General features: G+C 47.6%; 1 protein-coding gene across 4 annotated transcripts in view; it reads right to left on the bottom strand.

Annotated features, from left to right (window-relative positions):
- The window catches only part of LOC119441772 (acetylcholinesterase), a 132,423-nt gene that overhangs the window by 66,120 nt on the left and 46,127 nt on the right, over positions 1-20,176 (bottom strand). The gene's annotated exons all lie outside the window — the stretch shown is intronic.

Here is a 20,176-nt window from a genome sequence, read left to right as displayed (position 1 = left end):
CTCTTGTTTGCCCGTGATCCAACGCAACCTTTCGACACCGTTCTGCCTGCTAGTCTGAATTTCACAGCGGAGTACTCCCTTCAAGTCATACTCGAGGCACAAGAGGCGCGCCATATTGCCGGCGTTGACTTGTGGACTCGCAGAAAAATCAGTGGCGCTTATATGACGCCCAGCATCGTGACGCCCACTACACGCCGGGCGCCCTGGTTCTCCTTTGGTCACCGTCGGGACGCGTTTGCCTCTCCGAGAAGTTGCTTTCACGCTACTCTGGCCCTTACCACGTCTTGCGTCGAGTTACCAACGCCACGTACGAAATTGCTGCTCTTGACCCCACCATAGCTCAGCCTCGCTCCGAGCGTCGAGCGTCTTAAGCCGCCTCAACCGCCTGCTAACCAGCACCGGGGGTCATGGGACAGGCCGATGAAGAAGACGTTGTTGTTGTTGTTGTTGTTGCCTCAAAACATGGCTTAAGATTAATTCGAAGAAGTCGACGCTTTTAACCTTCGCGAGCTAACTACCACCTTGCCTGCCGCTACAGTTTTTTAAATATCCTGTAAATATATGTCGCACTTCCCTTTAACAACACACACACGCAAGTGTATATATATATATATATATATATATATATATATATATAAATATATGCCCGTACGTGTCACCCGCCGTGGTTGCTTAGTGGCAACCACGGGCTGCTAAGCACGAGGTCGCGGGATCAAATCCCGGCCACGGCGGCCGCATTACGATGGGGGCGAAATGCGAAAACACCCGTGTACTTAGATTTAGGTGCACGTTAAAGAACCCCAGGTGGTCTAAATTATTCCGGAGTCCCCCACTATGGCGTGCCTCATAATCAAATGGTGGTTTTGGCACGTAAAACCCCACAATTTGGCCGTACGTGTCAAACAGATCAAACAAGCGTCATGTCACCATTTCTAACTTCTTTATCCGTTTTTTCTATATATCCCCGTTACAACCATTGTTATCCCACTTATTCTTCTCTTTCGGCACGCTTCACTCCCCCCACCTATTTTCTTAATCCCTCCGCGGATGGTACTTAAAGACATTCGCTATAGAAGCCGATTCCTCGTTTTTGTACCAGCCGATACACAATACAGTTTTTAAGTTGTCTTGTTGACTTGCGGTTTTCACGACACGATACGGTCCTTTATAGACAGAGCCAGTGTTTGATAGTCCCTTTCTCACCCACCGCGGTGGCTCAGTTAGCTAAGGCGCAACTTGCGCTGCTGAGGTCGCGGGATCGAATCCCGACCGCGGCGGCCGCATTTCGATGGAAGCGAAATGCAAGAACGCCCGCGTGCTTGCGTTGTAGTGCACGTTAAGGAATCCCAGGTGGTCAAAATTAATCCGGAGCCCTCCACTACGGCGTGCCTAATAATCAGAACTGGTTTTGGCACGTAAAACCCCAGAAAGGCGAAGAAGAACGAGAAAAGTCGCCTACCGAAATGGCTGACAGTCTCGCGAGAGCGACCCTCAGTGGCCCTGTACTACATTACTTCACACATTAGATTACCTAACGACTACTACATCCCCCAAAACTTCATTTCGCAACAGAAAAACTGAAGTTGGTTTTTAAATTCTAAATATCCTTTCTCAGGAACCTCCTCTCTTGGAACGTGCCACAAGGATGTTGGCTCAGCCGTGGAGGAATTTATAGTTGCTTCAAAGAGATTTTCTCTTCAATTCTTCAAATTTTACTTTTTGCTTATTTCCTCCAGACAACTTTACCAATTTTAGTATTAACAAAGGTTTCCCAATACCATCTAAATCTTGGCCAATCGCCCGGAGTGGGTGTGCGCCATCAGATAAGACATACCCGCGGCCGCTGGATAAAAAAAAAGTTTTTTTTTTTAATCCAGCGGCCGTGGCATACCATAACATATATACCATACCTCCTGTGCTGGTAATGTTGTGTTTATTTAGTTTATTTACATGTAGTGCTGTCTCTATATCGAGACATAGCAGGAGTGGGTACAAGATTTTAGTACAAACAAACGAACAAACACTAAGATTATACAAACAGATTAACAGGCGATATGCTTAGGTAATTGCTCAATGAACTCTGCAAAAGGCAATGCGCGTAGCGAACCATCCAAGTTGTTCCATATTTCAACTGTGAGTGGAAAAAAAGAAAATTTGAAACAGTCTATATATGAAACAGTCCTGAAAGGACCGATGCTTAGTGTGTGGCTACGACGGGTTGCGCGTGCGCTAGGAGATTTAATAGAGAAGGGAGCCTGAATGATGGATGACGTGTGAATGATCTTGTGAAGCAAGGTGATTCGTTCACGTGTGCGCCTATGTTTCAAAGTCTGCAATGATAAGATGTGAGCACGTGATGAAGGTGAAAGGTTTCGATCGTAACGACCATAGATGAATCTGATTGCTTTTTTCTGAAATGATTCCAAAAGGTCAATGTCACATGCACAGTGAGGGGACCAACCAGTTGACGCGTGTTCCAGCATCGCGCGAACTAGTGATTTGTAAGCAGTTAGTTTACATTCCTTTGTTGCATTTTTTAAAGTTCGCTTAAGGTAACCGAGTTTCCGAAGTGCTTTCCCAGAGATGTGAGCATGCCTTTTTAAGTTATGTGAAAGGATCACACCCAGCTATTTGAAGTCATTAACGTGGGACAAGTAACCACCATTGGCATTGTAAGAGAACTGTTGTGGCTTCTTTTTGTTACCAAAGGTCATTGCGACTGTTTCAGTGAAATTAATTTTCAATTTGCCGAGTGTTACTTCATTCACAGAACAATGAAAAAAAAACATTGTTTAATTCCTGTTGGTAACAGTGCGGTATAGGACGCAGTCATCAGCATACAGACGCAACTTGACGGCGGTATTACTAGTAACGTTTACTACATCATTAATGTAAATTACAAATAACAGAGGTCCAAGCACCGAACCCTGAGGCACACCTGACGTGACTGTGACTGATGATGACTGTGCGCGATTAAAAGTGACGAATTAAGTTCTTAATTGTAAGTAGTCAGTAATCCAGTCTAGTAATTTAGACCAACTGAATATTGCACGCAGTTTACACAGAAGCTTTTTATGGCAGACTAAGTCAAATGCTTCGTCAATAAAATAGTGTCCATTTGATCGCCGTTGTTGAGTGCAGAAGCTATGTCGTGCGTAAATTGAATGAGCTGCGTGACAGTGGAAAAACCGGTTCGAAAGCCATGCTGGTTTTCGGAAAGTAGATTGTGACAGGTTAGATACTGAACCATGCGTTTATGAATAATGTGTTCAAGAAGCTTGCAGCAAGTGGAAATAAGAGATATCGGTCTGTAATTAGCTATTAGTTGTTTATCGCAAGATTCAAATACTGGGATGACACTAGCAATTTTCCAAGCTTGGGCAACGGTTGGCGTGTTCAGCGATTTATTGAAAATTACTGTAAGGTACCGGGCATTCCATTCCGAGTACCTCTTTAAGAAAATATTAGGTATGGCGTCCGGTCCTGCGCTCTTAGTTGTATCAATTTTCAGCAACAGATTATGAACCCCTGCGTAAGTTACTTTGAGACTGGGCAATTCGTGTACGGAACTATGAACGAAGTGAGGGTAGGAACCATAATCTTATGGAAGACAGAGTGAAAATAGTTATTAAAGCCTTCAGAGATGGTGATAGGATCAGTGCAAATCTGATCGTTGATAATGATTGCTACAGAGTCATGAGAAGAGGGACATATTATTTTCCAAAATTTCGATGGGTTTTCTTTCATGAACATTGTTAATGTCGTGTTAAAGTAAAAAATTTTAGCTTCTATCATCTTTGTCTTTAGTTCAGACTTGAGCGAGAAAAGGAGTGCATCGTCACTTTCGCTGCGAAGGCGGTTACGCTTGCGCATGCGTTTAATGCGTCGTATGAGCTGGATTATGTCACGTGTGTACCATGGATGCTTCGGGTTATGTTTTACACACTTTTGTTAAACGAACTGCAGCACACAGGTACGCACTATATTATAAAACTGTTCTAACAAAGCATCAACATTGCAGGTTTCACTGCTTGCCACGAAATCAACAAAGGAAGATTCTAACAGTTCAACAATACCACGATAATTAGCATGGGCGAAGTCGGTAACAACGTTGAATTTCGGGTTACAAGGTCCACAGACCACGTTAATTTGTACCAAAACACACTTGTGATCTGATAAAACATCAACTATGTCACACTCAAAACCGTACTGTAGCAGTTGTTGATTAATAAAAACAAGGCCAAGAACAGAATTTACTCTGGTTGGACGTTCAGCCACTTGTGTTAAATCAAACAAAACGGTCATATTAATCAGGGAGTCACAAACTGCCTTTTCACGACCTGTTGAGGTTAATAAGGCCCAATCAATACAACTAAGGAGTATCTAAATCACTTGTAATGATCATTTTATAACTATAAATTCTGTTTTGGGCTATGCATTCTGTAATATGGGAAAATACATTTTCCGAACCAGGCGGTCGATAAACAACGCCCACTACTGTCACAGTACCAGAAACCTTTATGCGGCACCAGACAGACTCAGTATTCGGAAAATTCAATGCCTTTTTTTAACAAAGAGAGCTGCGCCCCCACCTTTACCAAGTTGTCTGTCGTTTCTTACGACCGAATAAGCTGGAGGCAAAATTTCAGAAACCGATATGGAGATTTTTAGCCATGTTTCAGTTACGCAGATTACTGACGGACTGTGACATTCTGCTAGCCAATTGAAATATTCAACCTTGTTAAGCAAACTTTGAGCATTTATGTTCAAAAGCGTAAGTTTCTGTTCATTGTGAAGTCACTCTGTGCGCCTAGAAATGGTGGCATGAGGAGCCTGAACGATTGTTTTGCGAACGTTGTCCGACGTGTAGCGAACGCTGTCGACTATCAGGGAATCGTACTGTAATCTACATTTGCCTGCTTGCTTACGAATACCAACCAAGTGATCCCACAAATCCTTGCGGATTTGCCGTACACGTGCAGAAAAGTCTTCGTTAATGTATATATTAGATCCTTTCAGTTTACTGGCATTTCTAAGTATTTCAAGCTTAGCTCTGAAGTCCGGCAACTGGAAGATTACAGGCCGCTTCTTTTCATTACTTCGTGTGCCAAGTCTGTGGCAGCGTTCAATGAACCCACATTGGACACCGAGCTTGGAAGACAGCAAGTCCGTTACAGAAGCTAACAATGCCTCAGAAGTTTCATCTGATGGTTCTTTCAAACCGTAAATGATCAAGTTGTTCCTGCGGGATCTATTTTCAAGATCATCATTTTTGCGATCAAGCTTATGAATGATATCTTTGAGGTTCGTAACCGTTTTCTCTAGATCATGAACTCGCTGAAGGGCATCATTTGCAGTTGAAGCCAACGTTTCAATGTTCATTAAACGTTGTTCAAAAGAAGTTAATCTTGAATTGAGCGTAGAGAGCGCTTCACTGATTTGCGTCTGTCCTGCTAGTAGTTCCGTGAGCATACTTTCGATATTATTGCGATAGCAATTTATGAACCTCCAAAGCGGATTTCTGCCGTCGCCGTCGCCGTGAGGTTCCGTATGACGTCAACGACGATGAAATCGTCGCCGCGCTTCGGACGCTGTATGTGCGAGTGAAAGGGCGCTCCGGACGCGCGCTTTCACGGGGAGCGAACGCACGTCGGAGCGCAAACGCGCGTTCTGCGCCGTGCTCCCTGAAGGGCTGCAGAATTAAGCGTTTCTATCCTCCTTTACAATCGCCATATATAGAGAGCAAACGCGACTTCTTCCGTCGCGCGAAAGGCCGTGGGGAGACGGGAGGGAGGGAGGGGAGGCGACGTTTAGCTGCGGCACCAAATGCGTATTTATATAAAAAAGTTGTCGCAGTTTCACCTAAAAGGCGAAGCATCAATTGCGATAGCCAATTTGTAGAGAGCTATACAGAGTAATGATATTAGCTTTATCAGCTGTATAAACTTGGACATGCAGCAGCACCGGCAATACGCAGAACTGCTGTCGACGCCATCGGCGTTTTTGCCCGCGTTCGCTCAAAATGCGTGCGGCGTTGGTGACTGTTGCCGGAGCCTCTTATATAAATAGGCACTTGGTGCCGCAGTTAAACGTCGCCTCCCTTCCCTCCCCCTCCCCCCTCCCCCACGGCCTCTCGCGCGTCGGAAGAAGGCGCGTTTGCTCTACATATTTGGTGATTGTAAAGGAGGAAAGAGACGCTTAATTCTGCAGCCCTTAAGGGAGCACGGCGCAGAACGCGCGTTTGTTCTCCGCCGTGCGTTCACTCCCCGTGAAAGCGCGCGCCCCTCGCGCCCTTTCACTCGCACATACAGCGTTCGGCGCGCGGCGACGCTTTCATCTCCATTGACGTCATACGGAACCTCACGGCGACGGCGACGCCGACGGCAGAAATCTGCTTTTGAGTGTCCATATAATTGCTATCGCAATAAAACGTTGCGAGGCGAGAAGGTGGGTAAGATTTCCGACGCTGCTCGACGAGTGTCCCATTTTAATCTCACCTCCGAGCCGCCCCCAGAGGCACCGGCAACAGTCACCAACGCGGCGCGTGTTCGGTGCGAACGCGCGATGGTTGTCACGCGTTCGCACGATGGTTGTCGCGTGGTTGGCGCGCGTTCGGTGCGAACGCGCGAACTGACGCCGATGGCGTCGACAACAGTTCTGCGCGTTGCTGGTGCTGCTGCCTGTCCAAGTTTATACAGCTGATAAAACTACTATCCTTACTCCGTTTAGCTCTCTACTAATTTGCTATGGCAATTGATGCTTCGCATTTCGGGTGAAACTGCGACAATTTTTTATCACGGCCTGGATTAGTCTCGACATCTCCGGAGAGTTGCAACAAAATTCTCAATGGATGCAGGAAGCATAAAAAATACACAGATTGCTGAGGGTCTGGCAGCCGCAACAACAACAACAACAAAAAAAAAAAACGGTCATCGCTCCTATAACATCTAGAAGGATATTTTGAGCATACCTGCAAAAAGAAGCAGACATGCTTGTAAGAACCGTTTGCCATGCCACTACCAGACCCACTGAAGAGGATTGGCCGGAGTGTCGGCTTATATCGTTCCGTGTCCATGTCGTTCCGGTGCAGTGCCATGCGCAGTCGAGGGAAGCACAGTCAGGGTCGGTCGAAAATGCGGACGCATTGCCACCTGCCGGGTAGCAGGATTTGCAGAAAGGAGGGCTACCAAACGCACAGTTGTTGCGAAGAAAAATCGAAGAAGGGACGTTGTTCAGAAGTTACACGCAGACGTGCTTGTAAGAGCCGTTTGCCATGCCGATGCCAGACCCACTCGCTTCTTATCACTTGCTTCTTATCAAAGTTTATTGTCATTATTTCACAGTAGTTCGCTTGGCTGTCTTCTGTCCTCCTTGTTTCTGTAAGCCGTACCATCTTGTCGACTCCCAAGGATACATCAGCTGGAAGATAAGTTGGTTTTCCAGTTGCAACAAGGAGTGGTGTACGCCCTAGACCCGTTATGTGCGATCGGTCGTGATGAGGTATCGCTTCTTCAAGGCAGCCCTTCCATTCTCCCGGGGATATTGGGTATACATGTTGATGTACTGCTTCAGGTCGCGAATAGTTCGTACCGACAGTCCATTAGCTGCTGGATGGTACGGGGCGGTGGATCTCCGTGTTACTCCACGTCGTTCTGCCCATTTCTGCAGTTTATGACTTCTAAAGGCTGGACCTTTATCCGATACCAAAAGTTTCACTTTGCTAAACATTTTGCGGTTGAGCGATGAGATCACGCTGTTGGCGTCCTCTCTTTTTGGTTTCGCTGCTACCATTATTGTGCACTCGTCCACGCACACAAGGAACGCTTGCGTTTTCTTCACACCTTTAGACTTCTTACGGAGCTCGGCAAAATCTAAGTGGACATCTTCGAACGGTGTCCTTCAATGCTTCGGCAATGTCATTTGTTGAGTTGGTAGTTTGAATTTCACCTTATTCAGCTGAAATTCGTGACGTGATTGCACGTACATCTTCGCGTCTCGTTTCCTGTGAGGCCATGTGAATAGCTTTGTGAGCTTCATGTAGGTTCTCCAAAACCCGTCATGTCCATTTGAATGAGGGCTTGATGGTAGATGTACAAGTTTTTCGACACAAGGGTGAAACGCACTGCAATTTTCCCCTTCACTGTGGGCTGGAGTGCTTCAGTTCGTTCCCAAAGCTTCGCGGCATTTATTGCTTCTTGGTGTACTGAAACAGGCGTGACCGCCAACCCCGACATAGCATCAGCGTCTTTCATGGAAACCCCCGGGCGATGACTGACTTCAGAGTCTAACTCCTCAATCGTTCACCCAGCGTGCGATTTTTCCTTTAAGTTCCGCCAACTTCCAAAAGGTGTGTCAGTGTTTAATGATCAGTATAAAGCTTGAATTTTGTTCCTTCAAAGTAGGAGCGGAAGTACCGAATGGCCTTTAGGACAACGAGAGCGTCTTTCTAAGTTGCTGTGTGGTTTACTTCAGTCTTGGTGAAAGTAACTGTAGTAATTCCCACCCCTCGAAGCTGTTGATAGGTTGCCCGGGTGGAGTATCGTTGATACAGAACCGCTCCCGTTCCATAATGCGACGCATCTGTATTCATTTCAATTGGAAGCGAAAGTCTGGAAGGCAAAGGACAGGGTAAAAAAAAAAAAAGAAATATCTGTACCAGCTCTTCGTACACGCAATCGCATTTTTCTGTCCATCGAAACGGTACATCTTTCTGCATCAACCTTAAGCACCGTGTCTTCATAGCATAGCCTCGAAGAAATGCTCTGAAATGGCCGAATGGTCCCCCCCCCCCCCCAAAAAAAAAAAAAAAAAAAAAAAAAAAACTCCATACGAATGGACATCAGATGGCTTCACAAGCTTAGTGATGCGTATCACAGACTCTTCTTTGGTATTCTTGGTGGTACCATCCAATACTAGACCCAAGAAAGTTACTTTGTTTTTTAAAGAACTCGATCTTCTTGAATTCAGCCTTTAGCATGGCTTTGGACGAGGCAGTGAGAACATGCGCATGGTGATCTTCATGTTGCTGCTTCCTCTTGGAGTATACAATGATGTCGTCTACATATACATTGCAGAAACGACCAATAAAAGGTTTCAGAACAGTATCCATCATCTTCTGAAACCAGCTGGGCGAGATTTCCCAACCAAACGGAACGTGATTATACTCATAAATATCAAATGGAACCACAAAGGCGGTGTATTGCTTGGTTTCTTCTTGAAGTGGTATTTGCCAGCCGCCTTTGCTCGAATCTATCCTGGAAAACCAGGTACATCGCCCTGTTTCGTCAATGATGCTGTGTATCAAGGCATCGGAATTGAGATCAGATGCGTCTGGTTGTTGATCCCTCCATAGTCTGTGCGCAGTCTGAGGCTACCGTCTTCTTTTGGGGCGATGGTGACTGGCGATGCAGACGCCGATACAGATGGACAGATGATATCAGCATCTAGCATACTTCGAAGCTCCTCTTCTAGCTATGTCTTCTTTTGTCTCGATAGGTTTTATGGCTTTTTTCCGGACTGTAGTAGTGTCGTGTAATTTAAAGGGTACTTCAAACTTGGTGGTACCAGGAGGATAGCCTCCCACGCAGAAAAATTCAGCGTAGAGTTTCTGAATACTGTCTCCATCCTGTCAGCTGCGCCAAAATATGTAATAAGCCCGAACATATCAAACAATTGCTTAAAATGTGTGGTAGGACCACCGTCTAACCGCTTATAGAAAGTCTGATCATTTAGTTGTCTCTGGGCTTCCCTTATATAGTCCGTTTTGCTCATGGTTACTACGGCACAACCTTTATCCGCTGGCTTTATCAGAATATCACTGCGTTTAGCCAACGACGTGATAGCTTTCCTTCCTGCCAATGAGATATTCGGCTTAAATGAGTTTTGGTTTTCATAAGCTTTAAGGGCGTCACGTTGCCGCCCTTAATATATATTGCCGCCGTCCGACGTGACGTCCTTAAAGCTTATGAAAACCAATATATATATATATATATATATATATATATATATATATAGGCATTTATCACGCTGGGCCGGAGGGGTCCAACGGTTGCTAGAAGGCATAACTGGAGGCGTGTCATAAGTGGATGGGCGATCGTGGAAATATTCTCTTACCCGAATGAAGCGTCAAAAGTTCTCCAAATCTTTAGCCAATTGAAAATCGTCATATCTGCCAGTTGCAGGACAAAAGGTTAGGCCCCGCGATAGAATGCGAAGTTCATCCCCAGTTAGGCTCACATGGGAGAGGTTAACTACGCTAGAAGGAGGCGGCGAGCTGTGCGCTAGCCTAGGGAAGGATTTTATCGGGACCGCCGCTATTACCTGCCTTGGGAACAACGAGCGGTCCATATATATATATATATATATATATATATATATATAACCTTTCTATGTTTGTGCAGAACAAGATTAAACCATTGTTTGCTGTCAATGGTGAGAAGGCTGTAGATTATTCTACAACTACTCGAAAAATATTTACATTCCATTCTATTCACTTCTGGCACTGCTCGATTCATATTCAATGCGGTCTCAAAAACTGCTATTCGCACACCTCTATGAAATGTACAAAAGTAAGAAAAAAAGAACACCGGTCGAGCACTCCGTACAGATGGTCTACCAGCGAAGCTGAAACGTGTCGCCCCGGTGTTTATCACAGAGTTAATCCCGACGGTTAATTAAAGTCTTACTCAATTATTGGTTACGTCTTTATGTTTCTTAATGAGGTTACACACACGTTCGGCTGCCTCGGAGAGAACGACTTCGCTGACGGTATGCACGCAGTCCGCCGTACGTTGTCACTTGCGTTCGATGTCTCGAGTTTGCTCGGCGGCGTGGTTAGCAGCATTCGCCCGCCATTGCCGCTTGCGATTCTTCGAAACTAAATTGTTTCAAAATTAAATCTGTTCGTTACGGTAAGACTATGAACGACTCATACTCCCTTAAGCAATGGCTCATACCCCCGTAAACGCGGCGTCCCAATTACGACGACAGAAGTGAAATTCTACGCTCGAATGATGAGCGGCAACTCAGCCAGCTACGCAAGAAGACAACGACGACGAACGCGGGAGCAGTGGCAAGAGCGCATGCCGAGCACGAGCGCAACCCGAGGGGCGCGAACGGGCCAGCTGCGGAAGACGACGACGCTCGAGCCAATGTTGATGATGATAGTTTTATTGCGATATCAATTATATGGACACTCCAAAGCGGATTTCTGCCGTCGGCGTCGCCGTCGCCGTGATTTTCCCTATGACGTCAACGGCGATGAAATCGCCGCCGCGCTCCGGACGCTGTATGTGCGAGTGAAAGGGCGCGAGGGACGCGCGCTTTCACAGGGAGCGAACGCACGTCGAAGAGCAAATGCGCGTTCTGCGCCGTGCTCCCTGAAGGGCTGCAGAATTAAGCGTCTCTTTCTTCCTTTCCATATATAGAGAGCAAACGCGACTTTTTCTGTCGCGCAAAAGGCTTTTGGAGGCGGGAGGGAGGGAGAGAGGGGAGGCGACGTTTAGCTGCGGAACCAAATGCGTATTTATAAAAAAACGCCGCGCGCGTTCAGTGCGAACGCGGGCAAAACGCCGACGGCGTCGACAATAGTTCTGCGCGTTGCTGGTGCTGCTGCATGATGATGATGATGATAAGTGGTTCTTGAGGGAAAGGGAAAGGTTGGCGCTATCTTCTGCAGCCCTTGAGGGAGCACGGCTCAGCGCCAACGGGGAGGGGTAAGTGGGAGCGAAAGAAGGGATGTCCAAGTTTATACAGCTGATAAAACTACTATCTTTACTCCGTATAGCTCTCTACTAATTTGCTATTGCAATTGATGCTTCGCCTTTCCGGTGAAACTCCGACAATTTTTCTGTGGACTAAAGTCCCTATATATTTTTTTGCTTTCTTTCTAGGGACTTTACTGTGGACAGGCGACTAACAGACGCTTTTTCGTTTCGCCTACCCATATGAAGCTTCGTTTAAAAAAAAAAAAAAAGACACCGCCCAAGCTCTCCGTACAGATGGTTAACCAGCGAAGCTGAAACGTGCGGCCCCGGTGTTTAGCTGTGGGTTAATCCCGACGCTGTATTGAAGCATTTCTCAATTATTGGTTATATGTTTCTGTTTCTAGTGGAACGCAAGCGCCAATGGCGGGCGGATGCTGCTAACCACGATGCCAAGCTAACTCGAGATATCGAACGCATGTGACAACGGCGAGCCGAGGAGGCGGCGTTGCGGGCAGAGCAGCGGCAACGTGGCAATGGCGGGAACGCGTTCGCGGGGGCCAACGCCCGCTTTCGGCGGGAGTTTCCCGAGCGGCACTTGGCGCGCGTGCGTGGGTACGACGCACTAACGGCGCTGCGAATGGCGCGCGCGCTTGGGTGCGACTTTGAGAACGACTTAACTGACGGCACAGCCAATGGAGACCTTTATTGAACGATCTGGCGAACTGTTTTTCGTTTCGCCAAGCCATATACAGCTTTCGCTGTAAAATGAAAAAAAATGTCACAGTTTCGCCCTAAGGGCGAAGCAATGAATGCGATAGCAACACAGCAATGTCATACGAAGTAAGGTGAGCGGCTTTGGTAGCAACAACACGCAGAACTGTTGTCGACGCCATCGGCGTTTTGCCCGCGTTAGCTCAAAATGCGTGCGGCGTTGGTGACTGTTGCTGGAGCCTCTGATATAAATAGGCACTTGGTGCCGCAGCTAAACGTCGCCTCCCTTCCCTCCCCCTCCCCCACGGCCTCTCGCGCGTCCGAAGAAGGCGCGTTTGCTCTACATATATGGTGATTGTAAAGGAGAAAAGAGACGCCTACTTCTGCAGCCCTTAAGCGAGCACGGCGCAGAACGCGCGTTTGTTCTCCGCCGTGCGTTCACTCCCCGTGAAAGACGCGCCCCTCGCGCCCTTTCACTCGCACATACAGCGTTCGGCGCGCGGCGACGATTTCATCTCCAAATGACGTCATACGGAACCTCACGGCGACGGCGACGGCGACGGCGACGCCGACGGCGACGGCGACGCCGACGGCAGAAATCTGCTTTTGAGTGTCCATATAATTGCTATCGCAATAAAAAGGGGAGAGGGGGGGGAGGGGAGGCGTGCTACCACACATGCTACCACTAACCCGTTCATGTGCGCCGCAGCAGACGCGCACACAACGCTCGTCACGAAAACGCAGAACTCAGCCACACCGCCAGACAGCACTGAGCTGAACGGTAACCACACACGCGCGCACACGCGAGCATGCATGGGCGAGATTGACGCGTACACCGGCGCCGGCGACGAGAATACGCCATGCACACTGTGGCCCAGCGCATCGCCTCAGGGGAGACGTCGTGAAAACTCCAGCGGGGCATTTAATCGCAATCCCGAGAACCGCCAGGGAACACCGTGCGAAGAACGCCGCCGAACATATATTGCGAACCCGGCGCGCGCGCTGGCTCTTCCCCATCCGTTCAATCCACAATGACTTCCCTCCCCCACCTTCTCAAGATCCGCTCTGGTTTGCAGTTCCCCTTTCCCTCCCGCATTCGCGGGCGTTCGCGACTCACTCTCAATTTCAGCGAAGAGTTGCCTCCATAGACTGCATAGCATGCAAGCAACCGCTGCACGCATCGGTGGCGTCGCACCTTGTTTTGTACATGCCTGAGCGGACGCACCAATGTATAGCTGCAACCTGGCTAGCACTCCTCTTTCACTTCCAGTTATCTCTCTCTCCAGTTCACCGTTTTTTTCGTATTCCGTTACCTGTTTACCGGCCGCCGCCTTCCTTGTGCACCTGATAGAAACAAAACGACGGCTGTGACGTCATTGCGTGCTTCCGGAAGCTATCCGTATTTGTACCACCCGCTTCTCGCATTATCTTCAACCGAAACGGCGCCGCCGGAGATGCCAGGCTGCGTTCATCCTTCTACTTCTCTCGATCGTTCGCCATCGCTCCTTGCGCCGTTCTCCATTTCCCGATGTCGTTCCATCAAACGCGCCTTGAGCGGTCGGTGCCAAGACTTCCCGCCGCTTTATAAGAAGCGTACACAGACCGACACGTAGGCCGAGCCGATGGGCCGCATATCGATTTCGGCGGCCTCCGGGGCTAACGAACGGGGCGCTTTAAAAACACTTGCTTTAACGACGCGCGCCGTCTCGTCATCTCCCGCGTGCTGAGCCTTTGTGTAGGGGCGCTGTAGTATGGGCCGAGCACCTCCCTCTCATCTCCGGAAGTTCTCTCATTTTATTGCTTCCTCGAGCAGTTGTTTTCTCTCTTTTTATTACGTAATAGATAGCAGTTATGTGGGAACTGCAGGCGAATTTTAGCCGTCCCCATCACCGTGATGTTCCGTATATATTTACCTATGCATATGTGCGCCAGACTTGTACGTAACAAATTACGCGTAATTAATTTCTTGTAATCAACTATGTTTTCTTGGTAATTTAGTAATTTAACAATTACTTTTATGACTCGGTAACGCTCGCTGTACTTTGATTGCCTTTTTCAGTAACCAATAGCGAGTAACCAGTTACATTTTTCACAAAACAGGCTATATCGAGTGGAACAGCTGTGAGAAACTAAATTTTGCGGCAGCATGCAGTGTCCAAAGAGATGAAGACATTTACATGGGTTATCCGCTTCCTACAATCAGCGTCCTGCAGCTACGCCTCGTTAACCTGAACATCACAGGTTAGCAGATTTACGCGTCTCTCTTGGAAGTTCGACCTCTGAGCTTTTCTCTTATAACAAAGTTCTCTCTCTCTCTCTATCTTTCCTGAAAGCTCTTAGGCGTCCTTCATAGACGGCAAGAGCCGCTTAGTGTAGTTCATGGCTTCTATGATACATCTACGACTCTTTGGTAATTAAACGCAAATGTTTTTATCTGTTTCGTATATACTTTACTGCATGATGTTCACATATTCATGTGATTGTCACACACAAACAGCATTTTTGGGGCTGAATAATATGCAGCTTGATATTAAGTTACATAACAGATTTGGCTGCCTTTTCAGAAACAGAGAAAGCATGTAACCCGTTCTGCAGGGAGAAAAAGTTAATTCAGCGTTGGGAGTGAATGCGTAACGGGGAAATACCAGGGGAAGGGAACCAGTAATGGAGCGTTGCGTACACTGTTTCACATTGTAAAATATAAAACAGTACAAATGCCGTGGGCGTAATGGAGTCCTCACGACACAAAAACAGCGCGCGACGAAAAGAGGGGAGGAGAGGAGAAAGAAAGAAACGATGGAGAAAGAGAACTAAGCAGCGCCGAAAACAGGCCGACTCGAAGTATAGCGGTGTCTCGGTTGCTGTTGTGACGAATGACGATCTCGCTTCGATTGGTCCGGTGCCAAACGGCGACAGTTCGCCGCGACCGCGAGGTGCTCGCTAATAGGGACGCACACGAGAGGCTAGGGTGAGGGGGGAGGGAGGGGGAGAGTAGGGGAGCACGCGCCTTCGGACGCGACGTCGTGAACGAAAGAGTGTTGTCCCGAGCACGGAGCCAAGAAAAGAGCAATTGCCGCGCGGCACCCGACCTCCCCGAGGTAGCCATTTGTCGCCGCGCGCAGCAGCTCACGCTTCGTCGACGCGGAAAGAGCCAGCGCCATTCGTCAGCGGCCCGGCGATCCCGAGCCTGCTTGTTTATTACACGGTCGAATGAATGTGGACGGCCAGGCGGCGACACGCCTCCTTTCCCTTTCTCCCAACCCATTCCCTTCCCGACCTATCCTATACGCTGGGGGAAGTGCCAAACGTGCTTTAGATACATCGTAGCTCTTGCTCTGGTCCGACACCGCAGCCTCTGTCATTTGCGGTTGTCGCTGTTGCTGCTGATGTTCGCCAATACAGCGGGAAGCCAAGCGTGCCCGGGCACACGTCGCGGAGTATTAGTACGTTCTTCGACGCGGAGAGTTTCGTTCTTTGCATTGCTTTCGCTTCGCGAGCCGCGCGTGCCTGGTGTATATTCTTGTTCCGACTTAGCAAAAAAAAAAAAAAAAAAAGACAGAAGAAAGAAAAAAAGAAAAACGAAATCGGCAAGGATCTCTTTTGAATAGGTGCAGGGTGATTTAGGGGGTCCCGAATTTTCTCATTTTCTGAGACGTGGCGGTTAGATAAAGAAGTAGAAGCGGGGTAGTAATTCTTGAAAACGCTGCCAGCGTGCAAACTTGCGCTCATGCGGTATAACTACCATTTGACAGTCGACATGTAAACACACGGCACGCCAGTGTAGGCACTGCATCTCCACCCTCTGATGCTCACCGCTTAGTTTTCTAAGATATTTTCAGATCGGAGTGCACGCGTGAGCACCGAGAAATTGTTAGAAAAAACAAAAACACCTTCACGCTCACATATTTGGAATGTTGTGACTGTAGGTGACAAAGAGCGGTGGAACGAAAAATGCTAGGCCTAATGTTAAGAGACAGGAAGAGAGCGGTGTGGATCAGAGGGCAAACAGGGATAGCCGATATTCTAGTTGACGTTAAGAGGGGAAAAAATGGAGCTGGGCAGGCCATGTAATGCGTATAGGATGGATAAGCGGTGGACCATTAAGTTATAGAATGGATATCGAGAGAAAGGACGCGCAGTCGAGGACGGCAGAAAACTAGGTGGGGTGATGAAGTTAGGAAATTTGCAGGCGCAAGTTAGAATCGGCTAGCGCAAGAGAGGGGTAATTCGAGATCGCAGCGAGAGGCCTTCGTCCTGCAGTGGACATAAATATAGGCTCATGATGATGATGATGAGTGTAGGTTGGGGGGCTAGGTCGTGTCGGTGATTCGCGTGATCTCCTGCATGCGTGTATACATAGACACATACCTAATGCTTGTATGTTCTACATAGATGTACTTATGACACTACTTGTATCTTAGCAGCAAAAATATAAATAAGAGTAGCGACAAATGTCAAAATTATTTCACCTTCACCTTGCTGGAGGTGTTGCGGGAAGGTGACTGCACATGACAGATATACATTTTAAAACCGACAGAGAGAGGCCGGAGTTAGTATTTACCGATCATGGTCACTGTTCGCAAAATAGGTCTTACGCTAGAACCGTTTGTAAGAGTTGGGTGACCGATCGTCATGTTGGACCTGTTATTAGAGAAGACAGCCGGCCATTGGAAGACAGCTCTGACGAACCTAATGAATCCAGCCCCGCGCTCATTGCAGCCATTGCTTCCAACATTCGAATTTCCTGCACGCCGTAAGTTAAAGAGCAAGGCGGGACTTCACCCTAACAGTATGCCACGCACCCTGGAATGTGCGGCATGGAAAACCGCTTCAAATGGAGAAAGTCGCAGTTGGCGAAGCATGGATTACGATATCAAATTAGTAGACAGCTATACAAAGTAAGGATAGTAGTTTTATCGTCTATATAAACTTGAAAACATTCGCTTATTAACTGAATGAACAAGCATGGTGTCAGCGCGCCCAAGCAAACATGAACACATCACCCTCGATGACCGCGGACACTCACTGTAAAAACGCTGGCGTGAGCAAGCGCGGTAGCAGCATGATCGAAGTGACCTTCGTGCTGTCGATCGCTTCAACGGAAACTGAGCGGCGAAAACAGCGCTCACAATGGTATGAACCGTCTGCAGATCGCTTTCAAGATACGACCGCAAGCGGCCGCGCAAAGTACGCAGTTGCTAGCGGAGTAGAACCCGCGCCCCCTCCCTCCCGCGCTGCTTTCCCATTTTCTTCCTTTCGCGCGCGAGATTCAGCCGCGATCGCCAGTTCCCCTTGCGCCCGGTCACGAAATACGCAGTTGGTGCCGGAGCACAACGCCGCCCCCCCCTCCCTCCGTCCAATCCCTCCACGGCCTTTCGCGCGACGGCAGACTTCGCGTTTGCTCTCCGCCTTCCTCCCTCGCACGCGCCAGATTGAGCCGCAATCGCCGATTCACCCTCGCGCGCTTTCACTCGCACATGCAGCATACGGCGCGCGGCGATGACTTTATCGCCGTTGGACTTTATGCGGAACCTCACGGCGACGGCAGAAATACGCCTGGGTTGTCCATATAATTGCTATCGCAATAATACACGCGCGGCAACTGAGAAGAAGAAGCGCAGAGTATGATGAATCGACAATCTCGCTTTCCTCATGCCATTGAAGTTAATGACTAAGATCACGTCGCGTAGGATAGCACCGAGCTTTTCAACTGGTAAATGCAGAATTTAGTACTATGTTATATATGTACGATTCTGAGGGTGTGGTTTAACGTATGCAAGTTGGATACTAGTCCCCAAAAGCCGCTGAATGCACATTCGAGCGCTACCCATTTTTGTGTGTATATCAAATTACAGTTTGTGGTCCAGAGAACGAAAAGACATCTCTCCCCAATTCACTAATCAGTGGGAAGCCATTTTCACTGCTCTACAGCATCTATCTATCTATCTATCTATCTATCTATCTATCTATCTATCTATCTATCTATCTATCTATCTATCTATCTATCTATCTATCTATCTATCTATCTATCTATCTATCTATCTATCTATCTATCTATCTATCTATCTATCTATCTATCTATCTATCTATCTATCTATCTATCTATCTATCTATCTATCTATCTATCTATCTATCTATCTATCTATCTATCTATCTATCTATCTATCTATCTATCTATCTATCTATCATCGCCGTGGATCATCGATAAGCACGCGACCAGCGTGGGCTTACTATAGTAGGCTTTGCAAGATACCTTTCACTCTGATCTCCTCGCTTCAAAAAGCCGAGGCAGAGTGAGTATCACTAGATCCGGTGAGTGCAGAAGGTTTTGTATTTACCGAGCGCTAACACAAAATTTGTTCATTTACATAAGTTAATACGACGCAATTATGCATGGAAAGAAACACATCAGTCTTGTTTTTTTAGCGGTCTCCAAACGTCGTTTTGCTGTATTTGTTCTACGTTATAGAAGGGCGTACCCGCTAATAGACGAAGGTGGCCCCGCGCAAGAGCACGAATCCTGCCGACGCAAATTTCCCCGAGGTCACTGCAGCGTCAGCGAACAGTCGCTGACACCGACAACGGTGTAAACCACTGCAGCAAACAAGGCGCGCCGACGGAAGCGACGGACGGGTGTTAAATTATTCAGCCATCGGGAACGGAGAAAGTGGACAGACAATGGGCGGGGAGGGGTGTGATAACGGAGGGTATCAAGGGAGCGGCAGACTTCGTTTAGCTTAGAGTAAATTACAGCATGTTGGGCGAGGGTGCGTCTGCTGGTGCTACGTAGACAGATGCTATATAGTACTAGAGAGAGAGAGAGAGAGAGAGAGAGAGAGAAATGGGGTGGGAAAGACAGGGAGGTTAAGCGAAAGAGATTCTGGTTTTCTACCCTGCACTGGGGGAAGGGTAAGGAGAAATAAAAGAGGGAAATAATAGCGGAGAGACAAAACAAATGCACGAAAAAAATAAAGGAGGTGGGGAACGTCCTTGAGAACTATTGTCTCTCTAATAGGCCCCTCAAATGCGAAAACTTCAACAGTGCCTTGACCGACTTGTGGTGTGACGACTGTGTAGGCCGCCGTTAACGGACTGTCTACGTGTTCTGCAGTTTCCTCGCTGCCGCCGTGGTCACACGCATCACTATTTCCCCTTTTGATGCGGAAAGCAAATAATTTTGTAAAAGCGATGCCAGAACACAGTCGGCGAACTAGTGTTATCTTTGGTTGGTATAGTTCAGGTGGACGACGAAGTTGAAGACGAGGGTGCAGTCGATGGAGATGTGTGTGCTGGAATCTAGGTGTGCTCCACAACAATTGTGTGGTGTCATTCGCAAGCACTATAAATTTCGCTGGTGCATTTGTTCTGATAGCTGACACCGACGCATCAGAAACACCACGAGTGCAAGACAACACTATGGGCACCACTGAAAATTTAAACAAATAAATACGTATATGATGTACCGCATGTACATATGTGTATATAATATCCGGCCTCTCCATAGTTCAGAAGAACGTCTTGCTGGACTAATTGGTGCATGGCTATGTACGGAAGAATTGCGCAAACAAAGGGACGCGAAGACAGGAAAAAACGAAGTAGCCGGTAAGAGCGCAAACAAAAGCCGCGCAGAAAATTGTTTTCCGCGCAATACAAGACAACAGAAGTGTCACTTACGCAATCATCGCCCTTTTCCTTGATGTAAAAAGCTTCTAAAAGCTCACGGGCTATTTTGTTCTTGCTCGTGCCTAGAATCCCAATGT

Source organism: Dermacentor silvarum, chromosome 2, assembly GCF_013339745.2.
Source record: "Dermacentor silvarum isolate Dsil-2018 chromosome 2, BIME_Dsil_1.4, whole genome shotgun sequence".
NCBI lineage: Eukaryota > Metazoa > Arthropoda > Arachnida > Ixodida > Ixodidae > Dermacentor > Dermacentor silvarum.
The sequence above is the reverse complement of the archived record's forward strand: the minus strand, read 5'-3'. Positions and strand labels throughout refer to the sequence as shown.